At 38.1% G+C, this 24,454-nt stretch overlaps 1 protein-coding gene across 24 annotated transcripts in view; it reads left to right on the forward strand.

Moving 5' to 3' along the window:
- The window catches only part of NRXN1 (neurexin 1), a 726,997-nt gene that overhangs the window by 123,327 nt on the left and 579,216 nt on the right, over window positions 1-24,454 (forward strand). The window contains exon 1 of one of the 24 annotated variants that reach the window (XM_075088637.1): window positions 21,118-21,167. The exons of the other annotated variants lie outside the window; for them this stretch is intronic. The gene's annotated coding sequence lies outside the window, so the exon portion shown is untranslated. Of the gene's footprint in view, window positions 1-21,117; window positions 21,168-24,454 lie in introns of those variants that run through there. 24 annotated transcript variants of the gene reach the window in all.

Genomic DNA, 24,454 nt, shown 5'->3' on the forward strand with positions numbered 1-24,454 from the left:
CATTCAGGAAAAAACCTTTTATCCAATATTCAGAATTTATACAACTCTGACAGTCTTGTGAAATTAAAGATAAAAACCCAGAGGATCATTTTAAAATACATGTAAGGAAATAATGTTAGAAAACTGGTTAGACAGTATTAGACAGTAATATTGATCAGGCTACACATTTCTTAGAGAAAAACAAAACTAAACACACCAGGCACACTGTGAATTTTAGTTCACACTAGCAAAAATGCATGTTGTTCTCTTTATATTACCATTTATATAAATACTCTATGTAGTCTGAAATGGAATATAGAATCTGAAAATAAATAGGATTTTTTAAATGGGTATTTCTTATTTTGGATAATACATGACTTTAAAGCTGTATCTTGGTGGAAATGTTATCATCAACAGGGCTTCCTTGAAATTGTTTTCCATTTAGTATCAAATACGTACACATCATCATGGCAATTTAGGGTAAAAACAAATGAAACTGTGACATTTCCTGTAGGACAAAAATCTGATTTTGTTCATCTCTGGTGAGAAGATCTTCCTCTTTTTGCTCTCTCTCTTTTGTGTGTGTGTGTGTGTATATGTGTGTGATAAATGTGGCAATACTCTCAAAACAAGACTGAGATTTCTAAATGGAATACTAAACAGCAGGTTGAAAACAATTTTTCAAAGACAAATCCTGTTAGACGTAATTTATTTTTTTCCTAGGAAGAAATGCAAGATTATATTAGCTAGAGTAAGGTATTTTGTAAAACATTGGTTTTTAACTATCTGATGTTCATGGTAGAGGTAACAATTTTTAGATAAATGTGTATTTAGAAATGTGTGTTCTTCTCCAGTGTCCTGCTCACTGGACCAATCTGCAGAGTGATAATTACATTTTTGTCTGGTCAATTCAGTTTAATAAGGAAATTAAAGGTTAAATATATGTTATGCTTTTAAAGATGAAATAAACAGATATCACCTGTCTCACCTGAAGGTGTGAAACAAAATAATATTCCAAAAGATATTGAATAAATGTTATTGAAATCTGCCTTGTTTGGTTTTTTTTTTTTTTGTACTCTTATCATCTGCTCTTAATCAGAACATAAAGTATTATAAACAATAGAAATCTCAAGATCTGATCTGCTTTCATTATTGGGTCATTGAACAGAAATGTAAATCAACACATGTTGATGTAACTACATATTACATCATGTTGTAACATGTTATAACCAAGTACATTATTTTCTTGATTTAAAAAATTGTTTTCTGTATATTTAAGGTGAGTTCTGAATACAAGGCAAGTAATGCATTAGCTTCTGCTAACTGGGGAAACATGAATATGAGTTATATGCTAACACCAACAATCACTTATGATCCACTGCTGGAAAATGAAATCCTATGATACTTGCATAAGATTGCATCATTTTATGGGAGGTGAGATTAGAGATCACACAGAAAAAAAAATGTAACTATTGACAAAAAAGGTCATGTTTGATTTTATGATTATCCTGTGATTGTTCTATTCCTTTTCTTTAATATTTTTGTGACTATAACAAAACAGCTGTTAAAAAAGCTGCAGGAGAGAATGTGACAACATTACAGGTAGTTGGTATCCTCCATAGTTGACTTGATTTCATCTCAAAGTACATCCTCAGTATAATGTAGTTAGTAAAATATTTATGTATTGAAAACACAGTACAACAGTGTTGGCAAACAGCTTAACAAAACCACAATTATCTATACTGTCTTCTCCCATCCTGTTTACAGCCATAGTCTGATACCCTGTATTTTTACCTGGAGACAAAATAGTAAATGCTTAGCATTCAGTCAATTCTCCTCTTCTAGATGTCATACACAATAACTAAGTCAGGCAAAAGTTTAGTGAAAGAAAGACTGAGCAGCTAGTTCAGACAGATTGAAACAAAATAAATAGTTTGTACATGCCATGGCATTTTTAGAACTAATATTGCCATAGCCACAAACTGGTAAGTCTAATGCTATAAAGATACTACCTTAACTCCTCAGCCTTCTTTTTTCTGTGTTTTACTACTTCTCTGCTATAATAGCGTGCTCAGGGTATTTCAGGAACCTGGGTTTTTGCCCTTTATTTCAGTCTTCAGGAATTCCACACTGGCAAGTGGCTGCACGTATGCATCTTTTTGCAAGAGGTGCCTGGAATTCATCTCCAGTCCTCAACACGCACATTTGCTGAAGAAACCAGTGAGTCCTTCAGTTTGTTTTGTGTTTTTAAAAGACAGTTCACAGATGATATAATATGGAGAAAGGCACGCCACTGATTTAAAGAATCACAGAAAATAGTAGGAATTTTCACGTGGTAACAGCACATCAGCTGGAACCAAATATAGCCTTGATATAATTGCTGCTTCCATTTATTCCTCTGAACGAAGCTCTGTCATTTAGGTGATGTTGACCAGCTAAATGTATAATTACTGTAACCGATCAGGATGTTAAAAAAATTAAAAATGTCCTCTCCATGTATATATTTGGAGTATGTTTTTTCACATTGTGTAATTAACATTAGTGGGTCCAAGCAGGCTCCTCAGATTATGTACAAATAAATTCTCTTAGAAAAATTTACAGATTAAATGAATGTCCTTATTTTAAATAGCTGCAGACTACTAGAAAAATCTGTACCTGATTAATCATAATTTTGCTGAGCAAACTCAGTTCTGAACAACTTGAGGCAGTGGTTAGAAATCAGAGGATGGGTCAGAAGAACAAAGAGACTTGGGCAAGCCCTTCTCTGCCTCTCCTGGGAAAGGAGATCTGGTACGAGGCAGGGAGTGGTAGCCGGTGCCTGCGAGGAGCTGCAGCAGCAGACAGGATTCTGTGCATCAGGCCAGGGGACAGATGGGCCTGACAAGTCTCCTAGCACAGTTCCTGATCCAAAATGCAGCTTTACAGTCTGAGTCAGGCAGTCTGCTTTGGTTTCTGTTGATGGACTGATACCTGTATACTCAGTGTCTGTTATTTAAAGCTACCTTGGGTGTGTTTATGTTGCATTCCAGTTGCTCCTGTAATGGTTGTGGAAAAGAAAAAGGGGCAAAAAGACAGGGAAAAAGAGGACAAAAAAGAAGAAAGGGAGGAAGGGAGGCAAGGAGAAAAGAAGGGAGGCACATATGAAAGGATGGGGAGAGGGAGAGAATATTTCTTGATATCCTGATATTCATCTTAGTGATCTCCTCCTAGGAGACTGAAAAACAGCTAGAACAAGATCTTAAAGGACAGATGGTATAGCAAAACTCTGCTGAAAATATGTTCTTATTTCTCTGATTCAGCTTTTGACCAGTATTTCTAGTACTGAGAAGTCGTGGACTGCAGCTTAACTTACGTATAGTTCCCCACTCGTTGTGTCATGAACATGCATTTCTAAATGTTTTCTGAAGAAATTCAAACCAACACATATTTAAATCTCAAAATTAGATGTAACCATTGAATATTCAATTGTATTTCAGGCCATAAATAGCTATATTGGTGTAGTGGATTCACAGACAACCATTGTCATAGGTAAAATTTGGGGATGACCTTCAAAATTAATCTGTGCAGTCAAACTGGCCTCAAAACAGACAGCTGAACAGAGAGCTTTGGCTGGAACTCAGTTGAAAAATTGAGAGTATATGACCTTTGGAAGAAGGGGCAGGCAACTCAGGACCACTACAAGGATGTTGTGAGGTTATGCAGGGAGAAAGTTAGAAGGGCCAAATCACAACTAGAACTTAATCTGGTTACTGCTGTAGAGGAGGATTAAAAAATACTTCTATAAATACGTTAGCAACAAAAGGAGGGCTAAGGAGAATCTCCATCCTTTACTGGATGTCGGAGGGAAACATAGTGACAAAGGATGAGGAAAAGGTTGAGGTACTTAATGCCTTCTTTGCCTCAGCCTTTGATAGTAAGGCCAGTTGTTCTCTGGGTACGCAGCCCCCTGAGTTGGAAGACAGGGACAGGGAGCAGAATGAAGACCCCATAATCCAAGGGGAAATGGTTAGTGACCTGCTACACCACTTAGACACACACAGGTCAATGAGGCCAAATGGGATCCACCCAAGGATGCTGAGGGAGCTGGCAGAAGTGCTCACCAAGCCACTTCCAATCCTTTATCAGCAGTCCTGGATAACAGGGGAGGTGCCAGTTGACTGGAGTTTAACAAGAAGGGCCGGCAGAAGGAACCAGAGAACTACAGGCTGGTCAGCCTGACCTTGGTGTCTTGGAAGATTATGGAGCAGATCATCCTGAGTGCCATTACATGGCACGTACAGGACAAACAGGTAATCAGGCCCAACTAGCATGGGTCTATGCAAGGCAGGCCCTGCTTGACTAACCTGATCTCTTTCTGTGACCAGGTGACCCACTTAGTGGATGAGGGAAAGGCCATAGATGTTGTCTACCTAGACTTTAGTAAAGCCTTTGACACCATTTCCCACAGCATTTTCCTGGAGAAACTGACTGCTCATGGCTTGAAGGGGTGTATCTTTCACTGGGTAAAAAAGTGGCTGGATGGCCAAACTCAAAGTGTTGTGGTGAATGGAGTTAAATCCAGCTGGTGGCCAGACTGAAGTGGTGTTCCCCAGGGCTCAGTTTTGGGGCAGGTTCTGTTTAATATCTTTATCAATGGTCTGGATAAGGGGATCGCGTGCACCCTCAATAAGTTTGCAGATGACACCAGATTGGGCAGGATTGTTGACCTGCTTGAGGGTAGGAAGCCTCTGCAGAGGGACCTGGACAGGCTGGATCAGAGGGCCAAGGCCAATTGTATCAGATTCAACAAGGCCAAGTGCCAGGTCTATGCACTTGCATCACAACAACCCCATGCAACGCTACAGGCTTGGGGAAGAGTGGCTGGAAAGCGGACTGTCAGAGAAGGACCTGGGGGTACTGGTCAACAGCTGGCTGAACATGAGCCAGCAGTGTGCCCAGGTGGCCGGGAAGGCCAACAGTATCCTGGCTTGTATCAGGAATAGTGTGGCCAGCAGGACTAGAGAAGTGATTGTCTTCCTGTAATCAGCATTGGTGATGCCGCACCTTGAATATTGTATTCAGTTTTGGGCCCCTCACTACCAGAAGGACATTGTGTCGCTGGAGCTTGTCCAGAGAAGGGCAACGAAGCTGGTGAAGGGTCTGGAAAACAAGTGTTATGAGGAGTGGCTGAGGGAACTGGGGTTGTTTTGCCTCGAGAAGAGGAAGCTGAGAGGAGACCATACCACACTCTACAACTACTTGAAAGAGGGTGGCAGTGAGGTGGATGTTGGTCTCTTCTCCCAAGTAGCAAGCCATAGGACAAGAAGAAATGGCCTCAAGTTGCACCAGGGGATGTTTAGTTTGGATATTAGGAAATATTATTTCACTAAAAGGGTTGTCAGGGGTTGAAACAGACTGTCAAGGAAAGTGGTTGTGTCATCATCCCTGGAGGTATTTAAAAGACATGTAGATGTGCTGCTTAGAGACAGGGTTTAGTGGTGGACTTGGCAGTGTTAAGTTTACAATTGGATTTGATGATCTGATAGGTCCATTCCAACCTAAATGATTCTATGAAAATAGATGTGATTTTTCAGACCTGCAAGAAGTTTTTAGTGTTACTTATATCAAAAGTTTATACATTCTTAATGATCTAAGACCTTTTCCTAAGAACATCCTCTAGAGAAGTTCAGTCCAGGTAAGAGAAAATATGACCAGAAAAACAGACTAGCAGAAGGTTTTTGCGGCAGCGCTAAACAAATACGAGAGGGAGAACTTGTACATATGAAATTCAGAAGAAAACAATTCTTCTTAGAAGTGGCCAGAAGCATCAGTCATTTGATATTTTGCATCATTCAAATGACATATTTTTCTTGTCTCTCTCTACTCAAAACTGTGACTCCAGTTCATTCAGTTCAGTGGAATGCGCAAAGTTGAGATCATAACGGGACAACTTCTGTTAAAATGACTGTCTTGATGCTATATTTTCCAGAATAGTTAAGAAGTAGAACAGCTTGTGTGGTAGCAGGCTCAAGTAAATGCTGTAAACATGTTTTCTGTAATTGAATCTTATTAGCTTTAATTCATATTCTACATAATTAACTAATCCTTTTTTATAATGTCGTATCAGTCAAAATAATCTATTTTTAATAAGTGTCGAAGCAAAATGAATCTAAAATTGTGTTTATATAACTTGGGAAAGAATTTGATTTTGTTTTGTTTCTGGGTTTTTTTCCTTTTTTTTTTAAGGGGATTTAATCTTGACTGGAAAATAGTTTGAAGTAAAGATTCATGCTTTGACATGAATTTGAGAAACTTTTCTGACTACAAGGGAACTGGTAGTCTTGGAACATGCACTGAAAGCTTTTAAAGGTGCTAGAAGTAATAGTTATCTGAACTGGAGAAATCATGCTTGAATTCTTAAATAAAAAATCCAGATCAGATTGATTTTTCAGAAAGTCAACCTTTGTCTTTTACTCTCCTCATTTTCCATCCTCCATCTCAGTTTTTATTTAAAATAAAAATGATTCTAGCTATCAAATCCGCTGCAGCAACCTGTATCACCATACTTAAGAGTTCATGACTCTAAAGCTAGTAACAGTAGAGTCATTTAAATGCCTTAGCTTTGCATGAAAGGCATTAGGTTTGCAAAAGCCACCTGTCAATAATCAAAACCTTCCTTTGGGATGTATGACAACTTTTGACTGTGAACTAGTCCAAGAAAGAACAGACTTTCATCACTGTTAAGTAAACAATGAGCGGATTACAGCCTTCTCTTGATGTTTGCTTGTGAACTCTGAACATAGGTCTCAGATGAGATTTGGGGGTAAATTTCCCACTCTGCCTCAGTAAAGCCAGGGACTTGAACATCAGCCTCCTCGTGGAGAACGTGGAGGAAATCTTGCATGTATCATTGGAGCTGTTCTACTTTCCAGTCCCCTGGGAAGTCCAGTGGCTGCTTTTCACTGAAGCACAGACTGGGTGCATTTCAGTACTTCTGAAAGAAAACATCATAAAATTTCACTTAGAATTCCATTTCATGTCTTATCCTTTCATTATTTATATGGGATGATATATATTTTTAACTGTAAGCTCTGTTTTAAAAATCTATATTTAACTGTAGACTTGAAATATACTTTTTTAGCTAATTCTAATCTCCATGAGTTTTTTCCTTAAACCAATCAGAACAGAGCTCAACCGAAAATGTGGTGAAAAATTTTGAGCACCTACACAAATTATTGTGAATGACATTTCTGCATGGATCTCCAAATGCAGAGAACAAGGCTAGATGACATGGAGCGTAAAATTCACTGCCCTGAAACCTTTTTGACATGCTATTTTACCATATGGAAATGCTGGAATTTAACATGTTTTGCAACGGCAGGCAACTCTTCATTAATACGCCTACAGAGGAGTAGTGCATACCAAACATTCTGGCTTGCTGACAGAGCTATATTAATACAAAATAGGAGTCTTGAGATAATTACAGTTTTGTGTCTGGAACAGAAAAGTGTGTGAAATAGATCTTAGATAGCCAAAGAAGAAACAAGTTCTCCTTTAAATGTGTATTTAATCTTAAAAAAAAAAGGACAGCCAGTGAATTTAAGATGGTCTGCTATACTTTAACTATGTGCAGTATTTAGAATGTGTAATTGGGCCCTTGCCAGTGTAGAAACATATTTTGCCTGGATACAGGACTGAGGTTTTGAAAGGAATATGAAAAGACAGAAGTTAAAAGTTGCAGAAGTTTCTACATGGAAAACTTTATCTCAAGAAATCTTTAGTAAATGTCTTAACATTTTTTTTAATTAGGAGGAAAAAAAATCCACAAAAATTTAAATAGAGGTGGAAGAAAAGAGTAGGCAACCTTGCTGTAAAATCAGCAGAGTTAATGTTGGTAGGAAGTTCTTGATTCTTTTCCCTTTTAATTATAGGATACATTTTCTCATTAGGCTTCTCTATTTAAAGCTAACTATAATTGGCTTACATATTAAAAATAACAGTGACAAACACAGATTAAGATGCACGTTTGTATGGATGAGTACTTGAGAACCCAGCCTCCTGCAGCAAGTAGCTCAAAGAAGGGAATAATTGAGCTTCCTTTGTTATAGGTGACAATGAAAAACACTTCATTTCTTCTTATAGACAACGTGAACAAAAATCCTCTCTCTAGCTAAGCATGGCTAGGCATTGCCAGGGTCAGAGGACTGCAGTATGGGATACAGTTGTTTAGCCGAGTTGTTTTACTGCTGGAAACGGCATTGATTTTTGGGTTTTGGTTCTAAAGAGAGTTGTGGGAGGCCAATGAGATGTGCCCTCTGCCCTGTACCCCGCAGGACGTCTTCCCAGCCCTGCAGGCCGCCCTCTCAGTTTCCCTCTGCCAGGGAACTTGCTTTCTCGTTGATGATAAACCCATGGTTTTAACCATCTGCCTCATTTTCCCTTCTCTCCAACCTCTGCCTAACATCTTGGCAGGGTGTGCCGAAGACATCAGGATGAGGTGTAAATCTAGGCTGTTCTGTGGTCTTCCTAACACTCTCTGCTCCTCTGGGTTGTGGACACCATTGCTAGCTGGGCGTGAACAGGAGGTGTTTAAAGGTATGCCTGGGACAAGACAGTCTGGTGACAGGATGCCCTAAAGGCACCACTGCCCTGGCACAAACCCTCTCTTGATCGTGTCTTGCTGGACCATTGCTGTCGGGGTCATTTGTTTCTTTTTTCTCTCTGTCATGTAAAAAACAGAAGTAACTCCAAGGAAAATACTGATGATATGTATTGTGCCAACAACTTGCCGAGAAGACCAGGAAGATTTTAAGGTGTCTGAATCCTAATGGGTGCCTAAGTATGTGCCTAAATAGACCATTGAACATCTTTGTAACTCTTTCCCTCTTTGTTTAAGTATAGGTAAGGGTCAATGGTGTAGCAGCAACCTTTCTTTGTAAAATGGACTGTTTGCATTCAGTCTTGTAACAGCTGTCTGCTTGTATTGATTTGTTTATGTAAGTAACTATATTTGTGTTGCTTTGCAGTATTTATTTAAATTGTTTTCCTTTGAGTATGATGGGTAGTACTAGTTTGAGTATAGTTGTGAAACCACTTATTCTCAATATATTTCCTCCACAAAAACTACTTTTCATTCATTCAACCACCCACATGGAACTTTTTGCCCAGGGAATAATTCACAGTGATTACCAAGTTTTTCTTTAAAAAAATAAACATTTATGCGTAGATGAGAATATACAGACATTGCCTATACAATTTTTTATTTAAATATAAAGACTTCCGAACCCTCAAATTTGTTTCAGAAATAATGAAAGATTTAGTGAAGTAACCATAGTGTTTGCCAGGATCGTCACTCACAAAGTCCAAGCACTTAACAGCAATAATGTCTAGCTAGGATGTCCTAATTCTCACACAGTCTGCAAACTGAATATATAATTTGTATGCATAAAGAAACATACTTAATCACAACAATCTAAATCATCAATGAGTCATAGTTAAAATTATAATTGCAGATTTGATTTTAGTATCAAAATATTCATAGTTTTTATTACGTGACAAGTATCTGATGACAGCTATTTAGATCGGAAGCCCCTTAACTGTTCAGAATAATGTTATATAGGTAGCCTTTTTTTTTTTTAATTTAGGGAAAATAGGAGAATATTGATCAATTGCCCAATAGTGTTATTAAATTCACATTTCAAACCAATAAAGTCATGTGTGCATGCGTATGTACTTTGGTTTTTAGATTGGTCTGTTCTTAGAATAGTAAAATTGTGTCAGATGAACATCAGTTGTTTCACAGAGCAGGTGGAGGGATAATGCAAGTGTAGGTAATAACAAAACCAGTGTAACAGGATGAGTGCCTGCAACCTTTTGTTCAATAAAAACATCCCTATTGGACACTGCTGCAGAGATATAGCGTGTTCAAGATCTCAAATATCAGCTTTGACCCCTTAAACCTAAAAGTGTACTTATTAACCACGGGGATATCATTGTTTTTTTTAAACCACAAATGCCCTATTGCTGGCCACATTATTTTTTAATAATTGCATTGATCTACATTTCAAAATCATTTTGTGATTGTTTGTGGGTGCCCAGTCTGATATACCTCGAGCCTGGTTTTCAGGAACGCAAAGTCACTGCAGGTCCCTTTAAAACCGAAGGGGCATGAGGAAAGAAATGAGCACCTCTGCAGTGAGCTGTTAATACCAACGTTAGTCTGTATTTCAGCCAATATATATTTCAGTATCCTATGTATGTTTGTAACTTTTACAAAAACTGCATTGGATCCTGAATTCTCTGCTCTGCTCTGTAGGCTTGGATTCTTCAAATGTGGCCAGCACAGGGATGTTCTAAATGTTTAAACATATGGAAAGCTTACAGAGATGAGTCTTAATCTGGTTTTACACTAGATGATAGCAGGAAACATTACATTTTAAAAGAACCTCAATTAATGCATAAAATTTCACACAATATGTTGAAATAGAAGGACAGAATGAATGAATGAAAGATGAATGATTCAGGCAGCCTGATCTCTAAATATGGAAAGTTCACCTAAGAAATACATTAAATCAAAGAGAAGAGGTGAGGAGTGGAACCAGTACTGTAAATTAAACATATCTTTCTGGCACTATACAGACTTTATTCAGGTTTTATATTCATTAATTGCACAGCTTTGCATCTGACCATCAAGCCTCTGAACTTCTAGAATAGGGTATGGTCTGAAGAGCTCTAATGAACTGAGGCTAAGACTTAGTGTTATGCTTTTGTATTTTGCAATGTACAATGCAGCAACTAAATAATTGTTTTAATTTTACAAAACAAAGAGTGTTTCATGCCTAGTAACTTACAGGCTTAAATACTTAATGGAAAGTTGTGATTTATTTATCTGCAAATACTTAGCTGTATGTAACTGACAAAAATGCTGATGCAGACACAACTGTACCCTAGCCAGGTGGCTTTGTTCAGTTTCACTTCATTTTGTATATGATTTACTGCCAGGTTTGTTGTCCTGATTTGCCTTTTTAAATTCCTTTAAAGTATGGGTCCCTTCCCATTCAGCTTTTTCCTGGTAACTTTTTTTTTCTCTCCATTAAACTTTTGAGTGTAGCACTTTTAAGCTTAGTTTATCATCAAGTTTCTTTGCATCTTCCTAAGAGGTTTCCATCAGAGTGTGTATTCAGTAAAATTAAACAGGTTTTTAGGACACTGGAAAGCAAACATCTGTAAAGAAGGTGTGAGTGGGTGGGTTTTGTTTCACTGTTAAATAGCATATGAGTTGCCAACCCAAAATGCGATGTTAGGTCTGCTATAAGAAGTAACAGCTTAACCACACTGAATTCTTGAAATGTATGGCCTTTTGGCTTCAGCCTTGTAAAAGTGTATCCTCCAAGACCAGGACGAATTGATCCCCGTGGTTCCTTAGCCTAAAGGAGAATAAACTAATCTGAAAAGGAAGAGAATCCAGCTTGGTTAGGTCTGTTACAAGACTAATCACTGAACAGTGGCAGGGATGCAAGAACTGGGAATGCCACAATTCATTATTCGTAACACACATTCCTCTACTTAATAAATCTTGAACGCAAACATTACAAGCAAACCATGCTCTCCTTCAGCTGGCTGGCAGAAGAGAAGGTTAGAAAGAGTCACCTTTGAATCTGTGAAGTCCATGGCAAATTGAAAGTTTAAATGCTTGTGGCTCTAGTGTAGTATACATTAGAGAATAAAACACAAATTTTGCTTAATGCTGTTTGGAAATTCTCATTGCTAACCAGCCACTTCTCCATGAAAAAAAAAAAAAAAAATAAAGTCTGTAAATGCTTCTTCCTTTTTGTAAGAGGAGAGGAGAGAACTGAAAAAAAAAAAAAAATAAAGTCTGTAAATGCTTCTTCCTTTTTGTAAGAGGAGAGGAGAGAACTGAAAGGGTTTTAAAGTCTGAGAAGCTGAGCTGCAACGAAAACTGCCATTAGCGCTTTCACACCTGATTTCAAGCCACTTAAGTCAATGATGTTCTATTGACAAAGCAGCATCAGCCTATCAGTTTGGGATTTAACTCCGGCCTTTCAGAGCTGCGGTCCTGGAAGTGTGGAGAAGTCAAATAAGAATCACTGACTCTGTTCCAAGTTTTCTGGGTTTTCAGTAAAAGGTTTCTCATCCTGCTGTAGCTGGTGAAGAGAATCTTGTGTGTTTCATCTTTTGCCGCGACTCCTGCAAGCTTGAACAATTTCTGTATTTATGAAGGGGGGCTGCTTTCTGTATTTATCAGGCCCATTCACAGCTGCCAAGAAGAGTGACAGCTTGGGGCTGCAAAGTTTTATTACTCTGTTTGCCTCTCTACATAAAATCCGTATTAAGACTATCAACTAATTTGTAGCTTCTCTGGCAGCTGGCAATGACATTTTTGGAAATTGTTGATAGGAAGTAGAGTGAAGCAACCAAAGCTGAGCGAGATGAAAAGCTCTATATCCAACTGATGTCTTTAGTGATGGTCGGCTGCCAGTATGTGAATTAGGCTTCTCTCAAATATATTCATCTTTGCTATCAACAAAGGTAAAACTTTATGGATAAGACATGCTTCCTTCTCTCCAATTACCACTCTGTCTCACAGCTTTATCCCTTTATTCTGGGCAAGGTTCTGTCCATCAGTTCCATATTCCTCATTCAAAAATCTGTTTAAAACCTACTGCTAGATCAGGGGTTTCTCTCTGGTTACTCATGGTATTTCTCCAAATGTTCTGATGGGGTGAAGTTTCGTATTTTTAGGAATCAGCTGCTTCTCAGCGGCAGCATTGCCCTCTGGTGGATAAGGGATTGTATTCCCCCCACAGTGTGGGGGAAGGGGGCTTTCTGCACATAGTCTCTAAGGCCCATGGAAAAAGGCCCACCTTCCTGTTGGGGACTGATGCTTTTTACATTATTTGGCTTGTTTTTCTAATCTGTATGTAACACAGCTTCTCTCAGAAAGAGTACTTGATATTCCAGTTCCATGTGTTGTGAATATGAATGCATGCCAGGAATTGAGTTTGCCTCAGTGTTTCTGCCTACCCCCCACCCCACATATTGTTACCACTTTCCCCGTCTACCTGATTTGTCTTCTAAACCCTTAGGTACAAGAAAGAAAAAGGTATGTGGATTGTTTTCGTTTTGGGTTTTGGTTTTTTTAATGTTAATTCTACCCAAATATCTGAGAATTAAGAGGGTGGATACCATATGAAAGCTACGCTGCAGACTCTATTACAAAATCTTAAAAAGTCCAAACTTGCGTGATCCTTCTCCCAACCACTATTCATGTAAAATGTATGCCATTAGTGACCACTGCATATTAAGTAGAGTCTTATGGTAGACGGTAACACTTGTAAAAAGTCTAAGAAATCTTCACTGTATGAGAGGAATGAGTACCATAGCTAAATGTCTTAGACAATAGAGGGACAAATTGAGTGTGAGGAGAAAACACCTTCCAAAAGCCAGAAAAAGTCTTTGCTGGCGCCATTAAAATTACTTCTAAAATATGTTTAATTCAAACTTCCTATTCTTGCTGAGCTAAGAATGTTATAATCTGAGCCCAAATAACACTCAAGGGATATAATGAAGTTGGTTACCAAAAGAGATGTAAAATAACTCTAAATCATGAAAAAGAAGAAGGACTCTGGGACTGAAGGCTTTGGAAATGGAATGTAGTTCTCTATGCAGCTCAATAATTAGGCTACAGTTAATGATGATGATAAGCCTCTGATGGCTTCTTAAGTTTCCTACATATGTATCCAGTTTAAATGAGAGCCCAGACCTTTGGCTGGGGTTTTGAAAGAGGTAGCAAATGAATGAGAGGCCTTTGGAGCCCATTTACATACATTCTGTTGTTTTAAAGTTTACAATTTGTCATAGTACTTAGTGCTTTAGTTTCCCTCTGGTATTAATTTCAGCTACTTTCAGCATGTATTTGTTCTTGCTGGCTGACACTAGAAGAATATAATTGAATTCTCATTTTTCATCAACTCCTGGCATACTGGGCAATATTCTATGCCTAATATTTTGTCCTGAGAATAGTAACAAAAACATGAATATAAAATAATCAAAATAGTCCATTTAAAGGCTTCTCATTGGTGAGTCTTCCAGCAACTACATTGTTTGCACACATAAGAAACCTTTAAGTTTACGAGTTTTCTTCAGACCACCTGTTTGGATCCTTCATTTTGAAGTCAAGGAAGTTCGTTGTTGTTCTTTTATAACTCCATGGAAGAATGAGGTATTAAAAGATTAGTCATCATTATTTAATGTAAAAAAAAAGAGGATATTAAGATATATGAAGGATTTACTCATTAAAAAATTCTTTAATAGTCCTATTACCTGGCTGTCCAGTGAATACATGTGGTACTTTCAATGTGGAAAGGACTGTGGAAGTATGAGAGTGTACAGACACCGTAAATGACATCTCATTTTAAATATCTTAAACTTTGATTGTGTGTTTCTTTTATGTGCTAGGGGTTTTACTATATAGATTTTAAATAATGGAGAGGGGCAAACTAAGATACAGCTGGGAGCAATTTGGACAAAATGTTTTCAGATGGCCTGTTGATCCCCCCCATAAACTCAAAGTATAATAAGTACAATTAATAGATAAAATTATTTTGTGCATTTGCTGCTATCCTTCATTACAGGGTTAAAAAATGCAAATACTGAGAAGGCAGTTTGGACCAATATTGATAGCAAGCTCATTACTGAAAAAAGGTTTCTGTGTCAGTAATAAGGAGCTAGAAACCTGATACCAGTGCCAGTGAAGAAAATTTTAGCTTTGGTTGCTGTTATTTCTAGGTAAAACCTTAAATTCTCTTTATGAAAATCACAGTGTCTGTGCTTTGGATGCTTTTAGATGATTTAGATATGGAAAGTGATTGCTATTTGAATATGGAGTGTGAGATTAAAGTCAGAGATAAAGCCCCCTTAAATCTGAAAGGAATGATTTTAAGAAACAGAACTAAGACTACCCTGATATAACACTTTTTGAGGAGACAATGTTGAAATATCAGATATCTAAAACCAAATTTGGATCCCAACAATATACGAGCTGAAATTCCTTGTGTTGCCTCATCTATTCCTTTTCAGATATAATTCTAAGCACGTATAATAACTTACAACCATAATGATAGTATTAACTGTTTTCCATTACACATTTTTCTCCCATTTGATTTATTTTTCTCTTGCTCCTAATGATTATGGGATGTTTTCAGCTTTCTTTACAAATGCATTATCATTTTTTTACCTAAGAGATACACTTTTTATTTAGAGTGCTTAGTTCTAAGTCTCTCTTCCTATCCCTCTTTTATTAGCCATATTTGGAATAAAATGCATGAAAGCGTTATCTCCCTATTTCTCATAGAAGATTAATTGGAGTTGGGAGCAGTTGCTTGAAAGTAAATTTGCAATGAGCTTGTTTTTCAAAACTGCTCGTATTCATAAACCATCTGCCAGTTCCTCCTTAATTTACCAAAGCTTCTAGGACAATCTTTGCCTTTTATGGAAACATGAGGAAGAACAATGCTGAGAAGTTTTGATCTGGCAAGAAAAACCTCCATGACTTTCTCAAAATTTTTAAAAAAAATCTATGAAATGAGAACAGTATTTAGGCAAAGGTTTTTTGCCAGTTTGACTATTTGTTCCATATCTATTTGAAATGGAAGCTTAATTACATGTTTCCAATGAAAGGAAAATTGAACCATGAGTATAGGGATTTTTAATTCTATGCCACTTATTCTACTTTATTTTTTGTTTCCCCTATCATTTTTTTCCTAAATACTTTACTGTTCAGTTTAGTCCTGAATATGATTCTTCCAGGATGGAAAGGGGAAGGGAAATTATCTAACAGTAGAGAAAAAAATTTTGGAAGAGCCACCTTAAGTAATCTACAATGGAAGTGAACTTTTACATCACCTGTTTCATGTGCCAAGGTAAATGCAACAGGATTATCTGTATGGAATAAGGTGCATCCATAAGTGTTGTTAATCGATTTAAGTAGTTTTTAATGGCCTCACTTACTGTTTTCACTTTTTCAAAACTCTATAGGAATTAATGTGCCTCCTATTTCAGTTAAAATAAACCTTCCCTTCTTTGACCTGTTCTGCCCATCCTCAACGTACATGCCCCTTCAATCACTTCTAACCAGTGCAGTTCTTTATGAGCTGTTGTTTTCAATCTTGTAATATACATCCCATGAGAGCACTTCTATCAATGCATTATCCTTCCTGGATTATTACTCTGTTCGCTATTAATTCATGAGATTGATTCACCCCCTTCCTTGCAGAGAAATATTAACATGTAATTAAGATACAAATCCAAATGTGAGAACATAATAACAGGAAGGCCATCTGAGGGAAACAAAATCACAGCGGTGACATGTTCTAGAAGAGGGCTGCAGCTGAAGATTAATTGGTGAGCACTTACAGTGACAGCAGATAACTTGTGTTGCATTCACAGAGGGAATGGAAGAGCTGGAATCTGCAGACTCTTTGCCATAAATAAAGGAGACTGCTTTCTGCAAAGCAGTTCCTAAATCTGCTTACATTTAAAATGATTCCTCATGTTGAAGATAATTTGCTGAATGCTATGTGAAATCTGTGTAGCTCCACTATAGTCGGGCCAATTCACGCTCTCTTGGGACCTGGCTCTTCTATGTCACTTACAGTGTCAATCAGCAGCTGAGAATTCAAACATGAGCAAACTTCTATTAAGGTCACGCTACTGGAGCAGCAGAAGAGCTAATGGCATTCTGAATTTGTGGTTGGCATTTACTGCTCAAATCTTAAGAGATGCATAAACACACAGGGCAACATTTTTTTGATCTGGAGTTATATTTTGTGTTTCTGTGTTTGTATGTGGTTCTCAGCAAAGCTTTAAATTTCTTGGGACACTAACCAGATGCACTAAAAGTAAATGGATTTTTTAATACATTTTTACACTATTGAAAAACAGGTGTAGGTTTTTAAGTGGGAATATTGCAGCAGATGACTTCTGAAGAGAGGGAGAAAATTCAATTTCATTTGGAAAGTTAAAAAGAAATAGCTTTAAGTCATGTGTCCACAAACGACTTAATCTTTGTTAAAGATTTTATTGCACTGCATAGAGGATCCATACAAAGTTACTTGTGCTGAGAATACTGTGGAATGAAGAGCACTATTCATTCCAGTAACACCTTCAGAAAGTGTTATCAATAAATGAAAATGCACAAACGATTAAATACTAAAATATTCATATCATTGTGACAAGGGAACTGTTATATTATAAAAAGATAAGAACAAAAGGAGATGATGAAGCTTGAATAGCTAAACCTTACATAAGGTATGACTGAATCAGATGGACACCAGGTACAATCCATAGGTTGCATATTATTTCCATCTGCCTAAAAATTCTCATAGATAATGTAAGTTGCAACTAAATCTGAAAGGTCCTAAAGGTTTTAAAGGTTTGAGAAATTCAGGATGGAGCAGGGAGATTTCCCATAATACAGAACTAACAATATGATGTACAAGTAGCTTAGGCATTTCACATCGGAGTATTTCATTGGTGTCAGGACAAATGAGTTTAAACAAGCATCTAAGCAAGTTCTACTGCACAAAGGAAAAGACATCAAAAGTTGCCTGTAAATAAGGCTCATGAGCAGCCTGGTTTTGATTCCTGGTTCTTTTTTTTTTTTCCCCCTCCTTCCATTGAAACATTAGTAGGTATTTTTGGGAAGGATTCCCTTTTCCTTGAAACTTCACTGACTAATGATGGTTGATTTTTACCATAGTGAGGGAGGTTGAATGTGATAGCTCAGTGTTTGGAACTATGTCTTCCCTTCAGTCTTCTTGAAAGTACATAATAGGAATACAGTTGATCCCCCATTCCCATTCTCCACTCTCAATGAAAGGATAAACCTGATTGACACTCTGGCAACCAACTTGCGATGCCAGAACGGTTGTATTAAAACTCAGCTGTACTGTCTTTTGCAAATAACAGACACAAAATAGCAGCAGCAATTTTATGATTATGTGGTAGGCTGCTACAACGGTGCAGTCATTCAAACAAAAAAAAAAGTGCATGAACGAATTGCACAGGCTGTGAAGACAGCTAGTAGTTGTGATCTTGGGCATTAAGTTCAGACAAGTGTTTGTAACCTTATGCAGTTATATTTGGTACTGCAGAACTCACCATCCTGGAAAACAGGATCCTTATGATGACTTCATCCTTCAAGAAAGACTCCGCCAATTTCTTTCAGGCTGTACAGATCTAGAAAAGTACTTCTCCCAATAATTAAACAATTATCAAAACATTATCATTATAAACCCTGCCCTGACTTTTCATTTCAGGTTTGCAGTCCTCCCTTTATGGGTTATGTTACGTAAGGCATGTATTGCATGTCCTAAGCAGTGAAATAATAGTGACGGCTGCATATCAATGAATACACCCTGTTCTTCCTTCCTTCCCAACATCACATTTCAAATATGTCCATGAGCAGCCAGTACAAAGTTAGACACAATGCCAGTTTGGACTGGAGATTGTATTTATCTTTTGATGGATTGTGTAATTATACCAAAAATAATTAGGATTGGCTTGAAAAATTGTCTATTCTCTTGGCCCTTTTCAGCCATCCATTTTACAATCATCCTGTCTGAACTAATAGAAAGTAAATAATGGTTAAAAGGTAATGAGAAGTAATGGACCTTAAACAGATTGACTGTTGATTGGGTACCACCAATTTGCAGCATTTGTGCTTCCTTCAGGGGCCTTGAGCTGTACAGCTACCTAGCAACCATGAAATCTGCTATGAGATATTCTCATACAGAAAAAAGCTGCACTTGCCAGCACTGTACTGTGATAATCGAGCTGGCAATATAGCTGAAATTGCTGTGCAACAAATACCCTTACATTCTGCAAGACGTTAAGCTCTGTACAGCGCATCACAGCTAAGATTATAAACCCTTGCCTCTCAAGAAAATATTTTCATACTTCAACTGCAATTTGTTTCCTTATGCAAAAGTTGTTGTGGTGGTGGGGTTACCTTATGCCTTCACTGTCAGAACAGTGCAAGTATTAATACTCTGGTTTACTAATCTGCAATAATATATAAATCTAGATTTGAACAATCCAGATCTGGACCCCAGCTTCTTCAAAATATCTGTATTGTACTTCTTTGCTACATATTTGGAGACATTTCTCCCCCTGTGCCTTATTTTCTCATGTATGAAAGAAGGCAATAATATTTATATACATTACTGGGTAGAATTGGTGGACAGGAAGGAGGTTATTTCAGTGATTGAAATCTTAATTATTTCATTGTTATTTTGTGATTAGGTAAAGATGGTACTGCACCTTTCACACAGCAGCAAAATGGCCAAATCTTTTTGTATCTGGTCCCCTGGCTCCAGCTTTAACACTGAGTCTTGTTCTACTCATATAGGGAAATGGTATCAAAAGTGCAGCATCCCAGCCATCTGCTGAATTCTCCTCTGTTGAAAATATGACTAACAACCTAACCTACCTTGTTAAACTTTCTTTTTCAACACAGGAAATGAAAAGCCTATTGTAGCCCAGATTCAAAAGTTCATTTTCCCTGCGATTAACCCTTATAATAATTTTCTCACATCTAATTTAATTATAGTAAAATGATTTATAAGGAAAGCTTGTAGGTTTGTTTTGGGGTTTTTTTTTTGTTGTTTGTTTTTTAAACTTGTCAAAATTAGTATTGCCTTAGCAGATATGACAAAGGAATGTTTTAATGTCCTGTTTTGGATGGTGCCCTACCACATTAACACGGTACATTATTCTGATTTTTGTCAGAACAGCTCTAGCTCCTTAAAATAGTGCTTTCTGAATTTAGGCCTTTAAATGTTTTCAGGGCTGTACTGTCATCACTTTGTTATGCTCAATTAAGATGTGTTAATGTATGGATATTTTATTTTCAATTATTTTTTAAGTGCAGTATGAGGCAGTAATACCATGCTTAAGAGGATAAGAGAAGTAACATCGCTGGGAGCTGGGCCATTACTGTAAAAAGTAATTCAGGAAAAATTATCTGATTAAAAACTGCATACCTGCTCTGACAGCATTTGTGACTTTTTTTACCATTTGTGTCTTTGTCCCTAACAAAAGTGATTGTAACCCCCCACAAATGTGCATGTGTGTTTTGATTTCTCCTCTGTTTCACAAGTCTGGGGTGCAGTCAGAGGAAGATAACCTTCGCTTAATTTTTCTGACAAATAGCAAACGTGAATAGTGCAATGGATGGCTCATCAAATCAGCTAAACCCCGAAGGGTTAACCTAGATGTAGTATCAGACCATTCTGAATACCCCACTCCTCATAATGACCTGCTTGTTCAAAGTAATTTTGAAAAAAAAGAATATTGAATTAATTTGTTATGTCTCAGACAGCTCCAGTTGTGAGCATGACAGTTTCAGGGAACACAACACAATATACATGGAAAGCAAAGCATGCACAGTACAGTAGTTTTTATCTGTGGCTACAGCCTTACCCCAAAGATAACTGCTCAGTGCAGTATCTTCATTTAATGTGTTTTTCTGAGATTACAGATTTACTTAAGAAAATTAATAGCATTGTTACCATGGCTTTAAAGCTTTGTGATACATTTTGATCAAATAACACAGAACTTGAAACAGCGCTAAGTGAAATCGACAATGTACGTGCTAAAACCCTCAAAACATAATTGTGGATAGGGAATTGGCTTAAGCAGGTATAGTTAGAAGGAAATTATGCAGGGATTGTACCACTTTTAGCAATGATTTCCTCAGTAAGCTACTGTCCATGGGCAGGGGGGTCCTGGAGCAGACCCCTGGTCGGTGTAACAGAGCCGCTCTATCCAGAGAAGATCACACAGGAAGAATATGCTTTTTATTGACCTTGGAGATAACTCTTCCCGGAATAGTTTGTCAAGCTCTGGACCAACAGTGCAAGGAAGATGAATTGGAGATGGGAGATTAAAGAACGGGAGATTAATCGGGGTGGGGGATGAAAATGTGCCTCACGCCGCACTCCCTCAGCTGCTCGCCCCACCTGGCAGGAAAGAAAGGGGCGAGGTGACTGCGGAAGGACGAAGGAGGCTGTTTAATTTCGCAGGTGGAAGCAGGTGCTACCCAGCCTGGGGGCGGCTGCAGACCGCCATCGGGCGGCTCCCCGGGCGCAGGGCTGTGCCAGAGGAGCTCCCGCCGGCGCTGGGCTGAGGTAAAACATCCTTCTTCCACCCCCCAAGTATGTGTGAGGGAGCAGCCCTATTTCCCGCGGGGTCTTGAAGGCGCAACGGGTTTGTTTCGGTGCCTGGGGGCGGGCGCCTGTTGTGGCGGTGGCCGGGGGGAGGCGGCGCGCTGCCCTGGCCACCGGTAACGCTCGTCTCTGTTACGAAAACGAGCTTTATTTTCTGTAGAAAATATGCCTCGGGCGGGGGCCGTACTGTCATTCAAAAGCTCCTGTTGCTTTTAAAGTAGATCCCGGCTAGAAGCGAGGCTGCGTGGTGCGGTGCTGCGGCCCGCACCGCCGCACCCACCCGCCGGCTGCGGGGCCGGGGCCTCGCTCCGCACCGCGGCTTTGCGCTTCGGGCCGGTAACTTAAATGCCTCGCGTGGTGTTGAAGCTACATTTTTGGTAGGGTAAATGCAGGCACTACTGCTCTTCCCTGACTTTGCTACCTCGGGTGTGGAGGGTTTTCAGTGCAGAGACGTCGTGTAGCGGCTTCAGTGAGGCAGGGGTGTGGAACCTTTGCCCTACGTGTGAATGCAGATACCAACCCCAAAAGGGAACAATTAAAAGAAAATATTATATGCGATTAACTGACATTGATTTGGATTTAATTTTACTTGCCGTGGCTGAGGTTCATGCAATTTAATGTAACATATACTCAAGATAAACAATTTTAGGTAGCCAAAGACGGTTTTAAAGCAAGGCTGGTAACTTCTGGGTTTGTTACATACCTGCTTCTGTGTAATGTGAATGGGAGAGTGAAATCTGACATTCGTTTTCCATCGAGTGGATTTGAAATTATCACTGTAGAGATAAATTTGTTTGGCACAGTCCTACTGTTCTTCATTTAATCTACCCGTGTGTGAAAAATGATAGCTACATTTACAAAGTGTCAGTTTTCCAAGTCTTTTCAAGCTCTGTCTTAATATTAACGTGTTTTGACAGAAATGGAAGCTTAAAGTTTTTGTTCTTTATGCCAGTTCTGCAAAACCAAAGTAATCTCTGACAGTGAAGCTTTGATTTGCCGTGTTCAAACTTCTGTTCTTCTACTGGAGAACAAAACTCATCTCGGCGTCAGTTTCATCTGCAATGAAAACTGCACTGGGGTCAGGAAGCATGGCAGGACTGGGTCTTCATATGGTGCTTATATTGGGGAATCTTGCACAGGTTTAAGTTTATAAAGACCTCCTTCAGCACATTGATGAATCTGGCTTTGGTCTAAAAATATCAGAATGCTTCTTCACGCAAGACCACTGAATACAGCTTTGGCAGAGCCTAGGATCCAGGCAATCATAAGTACTCATGTCTTTCATGTGATAAAGGATACATTATCAACTGTTTGAATTATGTTGATGCTTTTTGGGTTCTATTCTGAAACTTAATTTGTAAGGGGGTTAAGTTAGTTTAGCATTAAAATATAAAAAAGGAAAACATTACTTCTCTCCACCCCCCCCCCCCCCCCACACACAAAGGATGTATTTTGTAAAGGAATAGCATGCCTCAGCTTGTGAATCAGTATTTTGGCAATTATTTGAATAGCTATGGGCTGCAAAACCAGCTCTTGGTCCTCCAGTTTAAGTAGAAAAAACAAATGGGGTGTGATTTTTTTTTTTTTTTGTCTAGAGAACACAAAATTATACTTCAGGTTCCTAAAAGTGTTTGTTGTTGTTTTACATTTAATAGGCTTGTTTTGTCAATTAAAATTGAGCACAAATTCCTAGGAAGAAAAATACACAAACTTAGAAACATGACTGTCTGGTCAGGCTAATTAAGCCACTGAAGTTTTGCACACTGGTGATATGTTGAAGCAAATAAAGAGCAGCTGCTAAATCCTGTATTGACACCGGATGGATTTCTAGATAAAAGTACAGGTTCTCACTTCTGTACAGGTTATCTCTTTCAAACACCTGAGAAACAAGTAATCAAATGCTGCTAATATGGTATAAGCAGACTTTTTTGTTTTGTCTCCTGTTTTATTCAGACTTCTTGTTCAAAGATGGCTGATCTACTCCACTCTCGGAACAAAGTGCAAATGTCATTTGTGGATTCTTGCATTGGAAAAGACTTTCTTAGTTGAAGTCATAATGTTGTACTAAGTACAACCTATGAAACATATATTCTACTCATCAAACAAAACATTTGAGTCAGCAGATAAATGCAGTTTGCACATGTGTAAACTTTGACTGCTGTATGTTTATAAATATGTATTTACAGTACATTGTCCACACTAATTTATGCTTTCTGCATGTATTAAACTAGCATATTAATCTTGGAGATTAAACAGGAGCTTGTATATCACCAAAAAGTTTTTCCAGCTAAAGTAATTTATTTAAATACGAAAAACCAACAATTACTGAAGTGCTATTTCAGATTTTATCTTTCAAATAACTTGCTCTTTTTCCGTATTTGTAGCCGGAGGCTGTAGCTGCTGCTTTTAGCTGTATTCAGTTTGGTGCTATTATTATCAAACTGCATTATTCTTAGCATATCATGAACATACAAATTAACAGAACTTTCAGATGATCTTTATGTTTAGAATTAACAGTACTAAACATAACAATCATATCACGTGATTACATTGTAATCCAGTCAGCAAATAATACCAATTAAGCTTTTGTGCTCTTAGTGAGTAAAGTTGAAATAAAACCATTTTTCCTGGTAATGCTAAAATGCATGACTGACCGTTTCCCTAATGCAGATTTGTATCATGTTATATGCAGATATAAATAGGATCCTATCACACTGCAGAAACCGACTGAGTCCAGGCCCATCCTTAATTGGGCCATGCTACCATTTGCAAGTAGTGTGGATAAATAGCTGGACAGCAGAGCAGTCAGACCTCATGACCTTGTGTCTACAGTATACAGATTTTAATGATTTCTCTTAAAATCTTTAACAAGCTTCAAAGTGACATAGTGGACTGAATACCTATTTGTGCCTGTGGTATGTTAGGGACAGCCTTGGAGCACAGTTTTCTATTTATCTTGATGCAGAGGAAGCATGGTTTGTAGTTCCTTGGGACCTGGGTACAGGGACTACTGGGAGAGGCACCTGAAAAGCATCATCCTGATCTGAAATACAAATCTTGAGGTGGCTACACCTGTCAGTTCTAGCATCGAATGATGGGTTTTGGTGTTACAGATGCTATCCAGTAAACCTTCTAATGTGATGCAAACCTGTTTTATCAGGAACAGGTAAAATAGGATTGGGATGCAGGGATGAACAGTTATTGATTTTAGACACTTTTCTGGCTTTGTAATTTTTCTTTTTAAAATT

The sequence above is a fragment of the Phalacrocorax aristotelis genome, chromosome 3, assembly GCF_949628215.1.
Source record: "Phalacrocorax aristotelis chromosome 3, bGulAri2.1, whole genome shotgun sequence".
NCBI lineage: Eukaryota > Metazoa > Chordata > Aves > Suliformes > Phalacrocoracidae > Phalacrocorax > Phalacrocorax aristotelis.